This window comes from Lepidochelys olivacea (assembly GCF_965140295.1).
Source record: "Lepidochelys olivacea isolate rLepOli2 genome assembly, chromosome: 10".
NCBI lineage: Eukaryota > Metazoa > Chordata > Testudines > Cheloniidae > Lepidochelys > Lepidochelys olivacea.
In genome coordinates this window covers 70564757-70573235 of record NC_140420.1, presented here as the reverse complement: position 1 = coordinate 70573235, position 8479 = coordinate 70564757, and positions in this window count along the sequence as shown.

Genomic DNA, 8479 nt, shown 5'->3' with positions numbered 1-8479 from the left:
CCTCAGTGGTGAAAGTCCTCGGGCTCTAGCCCTGCTGGGACAGAGAATGGGTGGACTGTTTCCCCACTCAGACTCCCTGAGGCCAGGGATTCCACAGGCCCTGTTTATAGCTCTGTGCTGCTGACGGATCTGCAGGGTGTGAATGAGAAGAGGAATTAGAGAGCTGTGTGCGCAGTGACCCCTCTGACCCTTGACCCTCTCTGGGCCGGGGCTCTGCAGCCACACATCTCAGGTTTGTTATTTTATGATGAGGAAATGAGCTGCCCCTGAGCAGAGGCGTTGGGGCCCGGATCCCGCTCAGCCCTCCAACCTGGATTCATTCAAACCGGAAAGAAAACAACTCTTTCAAAAACAAACCGCCAGCTCTTCCCAGCCAGGCAGCCTTTCCCGTGGCAGGTCGGGCCTCGGAGCTGGGGGCAGCCTTTCCTGGGGTGAACTGGAACTCAGAGCTGGATGGGGTGGTTCCTTATGTGCAAAAGAATCAAGGGCCTTAGGAGCTAGAACTGAATACCCAACCCTCAGTGAGCACACAGGCACTGCCTGGCTCTGGGACTGAGAAGTACAGCTTGTGCTTCACTATGGTACCAGCCAGGGCCTGTCTGTGTCCTGTTCAGTGTGGTCCCATGTCCCTGAAAGTTGCACCCTCTCCTTTGATCTCTGTGAGCTCAGTGGTTTGAGCATTGGCCTGCTAAACCCAGGGTTGTGAGTTCAATCCTTGAGGGGGCCATTTAGGGATCTGGGGCAAAAATTGGGGATTGGTCCTGCTTTGAGCAGGGGGTTGGACTAGATGACCTCCTGAGGTTCCTTCCAATCCTGATAGTCTATGATTCTAATAATCTCTAAGAAGCACTAAGCCAGCTGCTCCCCAATGCCTGGAAGTTTTTTTACGGGCCAGCCCCCCCACTATCCCAGTCATGAGCCAACCGCTCCTGTCTCTGATAGGAAGCCCTGATGGGCAGCACTAAATAGGTGCTGTGACCTCTCAGCCCAGCTACTCCTTTCCAATGGCTCAAGAGACGTGGGGATCTGGGCCTGCTAGGAAAGGCATGAGAGGGACAGTCCATGATGGGATGCAGAGTGCTCCAGCTTGGTTTGTCACTAGTCAGGGGTAACCTCCTCCGCTTGCGTACACGGCTGAACGAAAGAGCAAGTCCCTTTGCTGCCTGTTCTCCCACTGTCTGCTTAGACCAGCTCCAGTTCCACCGCGAGCTGCTGGGGTTATTCGCACGGTGGCAGAATTTATCTGATTTATTGACGAGTTTCTGTTTCCTGCTGGAACACTGTAAACGAGCGGGTGGGTGCACGGCCGGTCAGGCAGACACTCCACACATGCCCATGCCTTTTGCGTGCATACCGGTTCCTGGTCCCTCCAACGTGGTGTGAGGAAGATGACTTGACAAGGCAGAAATAGGGAAAACATTCCCATGGCAAGCTGGATATCAGACCTCAGTGGGAAATGGAGATTGGAGCTGCTATCTAGCTGTGCTGACTTTGGTGAAATGGCATCTAACCAGGGGGCAGAAGGAAAGACCACAGGGAAGGGGGAAGGACAGTGTTTGTAAGTGAGGAGGAGACGGCCTAAGAAGGTGGGGTGCGTAAGGCTAGTAGCAATGTCTGTGTGGGTGGCTGGGCAGTGCTCGCTCCAACTTCTAGGCTTCGGGGTTCAATTTCAACAGCCAGAGGCAGGCTTAACCTAAGTAGCCCAGAGCAGTAACACAGGGGCTGCCTTTCTAGGGGGGTGGTAGACCGGAGTCACTTCTACCCATCTGCTCTGAGGCCCTGGTGGAAGTTAAGGGTCCCAGAAGGCTTTGGGAAGAACCGGGCTGTCAGACCTAAAGCAGCTAACATTAGTGCTGTAATACAGGGCCCTGCCACAGCTTCAGAGCAGACTTAGCCTGAGCACCGGGCTTGGCTGGATCAGGTGCCTGGCACTCATGTTTGATACAGATGCTGAGTGCTCACAGGGAGCAGGATGGCTGCTGCTTCGTTCTGCCCTGGCAGCATCTACCTAGCAGCCTTAAAGCATTGCTGGTGCCTGCATGGATTTGGGGAAACCCTCATTTCTATGTCACAGAATCCATTCCTTATTAGTAGGCCCTGTGTGAAGGGCTCTGGAGAGATGCCTGGTCGCTGCTTGTTAACCCTCCAACAATCTGCTTGGTTTTATCAGCTAAACAGTTTGCTAGAGAGCTGACAATGAGGGCCTGATTAGATCTTCCCTGGCGCCCGGCAGGAGGTTGCTACAGTAGCTGGTTCCTGAGGACCCACCCTGCAAGGGGTGCTGGAGTCTGACACCTTCTCCTGAAATGGTGTAGGTGGCCCAGTGCAGCTCAGGACCGGCCCTCCCCTTTCATGCTGCGCTGGTCCCTGTAGACTGCGCTCCATCTTGATTCAAGCAGCCCAGGAAGCTGCTTCCTCCCTCCCTCCCTCAACTAGGTCTGGGGGTGAGGTTTCATGGAGCCAGTGAGAACAGGTCCACAGCCCTCCCCTCAGCGCCAGGCAGAGCAGAAGCTGCCATCTGGATGCTCCCTGCCCATTGGCTCAAGCTCCCTGCCCCACCTGTGGCAGTTTTCTTGGCCACCTTTTGTTTCCACGAGTTGTTTTCTTGTGCCTTTGTCTCTCCCCTGTCTCAGTGTCTCTAGGAAGCACCGTCCCTGGCAATCCTTCAATCAGGGCACAGTGCTCCTTGGCCAGACGCTGAGTCCCGTGCTCCATTGTTTCAGTGGGGAGGAAAAAGCTGCACAGTGCCCTGTGTGCTAGCAGCCCTGGCTCCGCTGAGGCCCTGGAATGTGTTAAGGGGAGACGAGTTCTCGCTCCTTTCCCGGATGCTTGGCCAAGGGAGGCCACATGCGGTGCCAGCCACCGAGCCGGGCCAGCCTGTGCCGAGCAGGAAACCCGTCAGGGTGAGGGGAGGTGGCGACTTTTCATGCGTCTGTTTTTGGTGGCAGCTCCTTCCCCTACTGACTTGGCTGCCCAATGCCTGTGACTCCTTCCCTGAATGGGATGAGCAGCATCAATGAAAAGAGGGGCAGGACCTGAGTGGAGGGTGCCGGGGGCAGGATGTGCACCATTCTGTGCTGCACAGACAGAAGGATGCTGGGCCTTTCCCCACTGGGCCATCCTCCCTTTTGTGCCAGCCGGCTGAGCCACCTGGAGGAGCCCAAGAGACACAGAGCCCACGCCAATCAGTGCCCAGCTCTGACACACCCCTCCCAGAGGCACTCCTGGGGGGAGGCTGAACCCAGCTGCAACGTGGAGGCTTGGGGGTTAAACCTCGGGTGAGGTCCTGCTGGGAATGGCCCTGAGCTGAGCCAACAAGGTGCAGCTGAGCCTGGTTAGGTGCAGAAAAGGGGCCAGGTTGCTGTCATTGGGTTTCTCTGAGGGGGAAGCAAAGGGTGGTAGGGGAGGAGTTTAGCTGCAGGAAGGGAACGTGTCCAGACACTTGCTGCTCTAGACCCTTTGGTTAAACAAAAGCCTTGTAAAGAATGTGGGAACTTCTGTGGCGGGTCTGGCTGCTCTCTGCAGTGGCTGAGCCCCTGGCCCAGCTGCTGCTTCAGAGAAGCCTTGTGCCTGAGCACCAGGCAAGGTCACTGTGACCAGTGCCTGTGTGTTGATGCTGGTTCCTGATCAGATAAGAGGCCTTAGGCAGGATGGAGCTTTGTCTCTGCAAGGTTTACATGGATAACATAGCGTGGGGCCCAGGCTGACAAGGGCCCTCTCAGACTTCCTGTTTCTCTGGGCCTGTGGGGTGCGGTTTAGTTGATCAGAGGAGGGGGTCTCTTGTGGCAGATTCTGATTGATTTGTGCTTCAGCTGCAGGCTGGGACAGGCCCTGCTGGGTGAGTCCTGTTGAAACTTAGTTTTTTTGCAGCGTATGAGCTTGTGTGTGAGGCTGCAATGGGTACCCTGGGGAGGGGAGAGCCCAGAGGGGGCTGTAATCTTGGCCTGGCATTTCTTTGTGTTGGTGGGGGAGAGAGGATCCCTCCCCCGGTCCCCCATGTTCCTGGAGCAGCAGCCTCCCTGGCCCTTGGCAGAGCTGACAGACTGATGGGGCTGAAGCATGAGGCAGAGAGGGCCTGTCTCTGCTCTGCTCTGCTGTGTGACCTGCAGCTCGAGGGGCCTGCAGCCAGCTTCCTGCCTCCGCAGCCCGAACCCTGCGAGCTGCTCTCCGGCCTCTTCCAGGAACAACTTCCGAAGGATGCTGCCAAAACAAGGGAGGGGGGCCTGGGCCGTGAAGGGAGAGCCCAAGCCCTCTTGCTGCCCTTGGGGTCAAAGAGGGGCCACGTCAAAGGGCTGCCCTGGGATGCTTGCAGCAGGGGCTGAGCCTGAGGAAGGTGGCCTCAGCTTCTGCCCCATAGCCCTGCTAGAGGGGGTCGAGGCATCCAGCCCATGTATTTATTTGGGGGGTGGACAGGCATAAGGTGAGAGTAGGCTGGTGCCTACTAAACCAGGCAGAATGGACACTACCTGGAAAAGTCTCCCAAGCGTGTGCAGATGCAACTAAGCCCTGCCCTGCCTTGCAGCACTCCCTGCCATTCTACTGCTGGGCTTAGTCCTGACCTCCAGGGCACGGGGTGCTCCAGGCTGACTGTACTTGGGCCTGGAAAGGAAAAAGAGGGTGCTTCCAAAATAACTGATGGGTAAGGCTTTGTTCCAATTTCCAGTTAAAAGGCAGGAGACTCTGCCTGAGAGTCAGAAGCCATCACTGCCAGGGCCTCTGCAGCTGGGACTTTCCCCTGGGCAGGAAAAGCCTTGCTCTCTCTGCTATGGGAATGCTTCAGATAAAGCCAGGTCACCAGGAACCCTGAGTGACCCCCCCCCCCACTGCACTCCCCTCTGCTAGAAACACTCCCTGTGGTTACCATACAACCCATTTCCCTGCTATCTCCTGCCCTCCCTGATCCCTCTTCTGTGCTCCCCACACAAACCTCCCTGCTGCTGGAAATCCTCCCCCAGCCTTGAGCTCCCCATGCAGCCTCCTTCCCCACTGCTGCTGGTTCACGTCTTAGCTGGAAACCATCCAGAGGGAGCTGGTTTGGCTAGGAGTGCATCTCCCCACGAGTCAGGGGGGTGAGAGGCAATTGCCCCTGGAGATGGCGTGCTTTGTAGGGGGCTCATGGGAGAACTAGGGCTGCAGACCAGGGTCGGTTGGCCAGGGCTCAGCAGCTGGGCGGAGGGGCAGGGATAGTCTCTACTCCACATTGTGATTCACTGAAAATGGGTTTCCATGAGTAACAGTGCCCTGGGCTCCTCTTGGACACTCCGCCTGTTGCAGGAACCTGAGGAGATGAGGAACGGGTCCCTCTGCAGGGCTTTCATGCCTCTCGCATGCTTTGTTCTGCCCAGGGATCTGCATCATGTTCCTGAAAGCAGCTGGTGCCAGATTCCTGGCCTCATCCTCCTGCTTCCCTACAGGGTTAGCCACTCATCTGCATTGCCCAGGAAGGCTTCACCTGCAGAGCATCGGGGGTGCCAGACAGCATCCGCACTACCTGATTGGGACAGTTTGAGTATCAGCTGCAACAAGTGGCCAAGAAAGGCCCTCTGGTGCCAGCTTAGCAACTCCCACCCACACCAAGAGTGCACGGAGATGCCTCCCAGATCAAAGATAAGCCGAAGCCAAATGAGGATGTCCAGGGCTAAATTACCACATGGGCTGCTTGATTACTAATCGTTGCTGGAGTCCTTTCCATCCCCAAGTGCTGTGAAGGCCAGGAGGGCAGAGATCGCTTGCCTGCCTGCCTCTGAACTGCAGCCACTTCTGGGGAGACACCAGCTATATCACCCACTTTTTTTTTTTTTTTTTAAAGGGAGAGGAAGTGAAGAACTGGGGTGGGGCATGAAGGGAGGCAGGAGGACTTAGGTCCTCAAAAAGAACAGGAGTACTTGTGGCACCTTAGAGACTAACATTTATTAGAGCATAAGCTTTTGTGAGCTACAGCTCACGTCATCGGATACATAGAATGGAACACACGCAGACAGAAAGTTGGAAGTTACCATACAAACTGTGAGAGGCTAATTAGTTAAGATGAGCTATTATCAGCAGGAGAAAAAAAAACAAACTTTGTAGTGATAATCAAGATGGCCAATTTAGACAGTTGACAAGAAGGTGTGAGGAGGATACTTAACATGGGGAAATAGATTCAATATGTGTAATGACCCAGCCACTCCCAGTCTCTATTCAAACCCAAGTTAATTGTGTCTAGTTTGCATATTAATTCAAGCTCAGCAGTTTCTCAGAGTCTGTTTTTGAAGCTTTCCTGTTGCAAAATCGCCACGCTTAAATCTTTTACTGAGTGGCCACAGAAGTTGAAGTGTTCTCCTACCGGTTTTTGAATGTTACGATTCCTGTTGTCAGATTTGTGTCCATTTATTCTTTTGCATAGAGACTGTCCGGTTTGGCCAATTTGCATGGCAGAGGGGCATTGCTGGCACATGATGGCATATATCACATTGGTAGATGTGCAGGTGAACGAGCCCCTGATGGCGTGGCTGATGTGATTAGGTCCTATGATGGTGTCACTTGATACAGACTAACATGGCTGCTACTCTGAAACAGGTCCTCAAAGGTATTCCAAGCTCACGTTGGTCTCGGTGGAAGGTAGGAGCCTAAATACCTGTGTGGATCTGGGCCAAGGTAACTACCCAACAGGGCTGTAGCAGGGACACCAGGCTTAATGCTATAACAGTAGCTACTGGCAGGGATAACCCTCTGGGAGCCTGATCCTTGTTATGGGACCAGGGCCAGGGAAGTTCAGTCTCCAGACAGTTCCCCTGTGTGTCACACCCATGTTATAAACAGCCTGCCTCTTGGGGAGCAGCTTCCTCAAATGTGCAACGGAACCTTTAACAGCCCAAAACAGCCAGGCTTTTAATGTCTGAGCTGGAAAATGGCACCTCTCCAGAGCACCCCTCTGCACTATGCTGAGTGTCAGCACTGATTTGGAGGGGGGAGCAACCCCAGCTGAGGCACCACACCATCTCCTGCAGATTGGCACCCCCTAGCGATGTACGGGGGTCAGCACTGACTCAGGAGAGTGCTGCTCTCTATGGAATCGCCCAGCCCCAGTGCTGTGTAGGTCCTGAGCTGAGGTAGGGTGGGGTGGCTACAGCATCTTCAGGGAAGGAAAAAATGCTTTGGTGCTGGCGGGAAGCCTTCTTGGGTCAGGGAGTGACCCTGTCCAAGCTCTGCCAGCCCTGGAATTAGTTACAAAGATGGAGAAACCCATATCCTGTCCCGCAGCACGCTAGAGATCTGGTCAAGTGTAGGGAGAGTGGGGTAGATGGGCTTGAATAGATGAGACACTGGCCTGAACTTTGCCCAGAATCAAATCCCCTTTCCTGGACCATCGCTGAGGCGGCTCGGGAAGCTAGGTTTTCCCCGCAGCTCCGAGTCATGGGAGCCGTGTCAGCGGCCCTAAAGCCTGAGCCAGGGGAAGAAGTTCAAGAAAGCGAAAGGTTCCAGGTGCTTCCCTGTGTCGGACTGGTCAGAATTCTCCCATCGCTAGGTTTGGGGCAGGGCATGATCCCACCCTACCCCCACCAAGAATCGGCCCCTTCTTATCCGCCTCCACAGAAGGATTTGCAGCGCACTGTGACTGGAAAGCTCGGAGAGGAAGGGGGGGCCTCTTAGCCCAGTTTTCACTTAGGCTCCTGCTGCTCCATCAGCTCTTGCCAAGTTACTCCCCTCCCTCGCCCCCTTGCTGCCCTATCCCAGTCCTATGGGGTCCTGTTACCCTCCTGCCAGCTCTACAGGCAGAGATAACCAGACCCTCCTGGGCCCCTGTGAATTTATGGCTTTTCCTGGCTCCTGATGCCTCCCCAGAGCAGAGGAATTTCCCTCTTAAGCGGCTGCTTTGCCTCAGACCTTTCTTCCCAGGAGCAGCCGTCACCGCTGCTCATCTCCCGGCAAGGGGGCTGCAGCTGGAGTAAGTCCGACTCTAATCCCAGGCCCCAGAGCATTCATGGAGATAAAAGGGAGCTGGGAACGCAGAGGGAGTTCCCAGGCTGCAGAGGATGCTCTAGGAGCACAAGGGCTCTGAGCTGAGTGAATTGGGTAATTATATGGTGATAGATTGAAGGGGGCACACAGGGAACTAACAAAGTTCCTGGCCTCACTCATGTTATACCTAGCTCCAGACAGCGGCCCTGCCCCCAGGAGATCGGTGGTGCTGCTGCTGGCCGCGTAAGCAGAGCCCAGGAGACGCGCCATGGGGTGGGGGGAGGAGGCTGAGGCCATGGCAGGCTGTGTTGCGGGGAGCGGGTTTGAAGCAGTGGGAACATGAATCCCAGACCTCAGACACATGGGGCATCCCCTATCCTCCAGGACCTTCTGCCCTTTGGCTCTTTTGAAGGAGACACAGGCTTGGGAAGTGCTGAAGGGAGCGATGTGGGGTGCAGCAGGAGAGGAAGAGGAGCAGGGCAGAATCCTGTTCCATGTTCAGCACTGTACCAGGCAAGACCCGAGTCACAGACCCAAA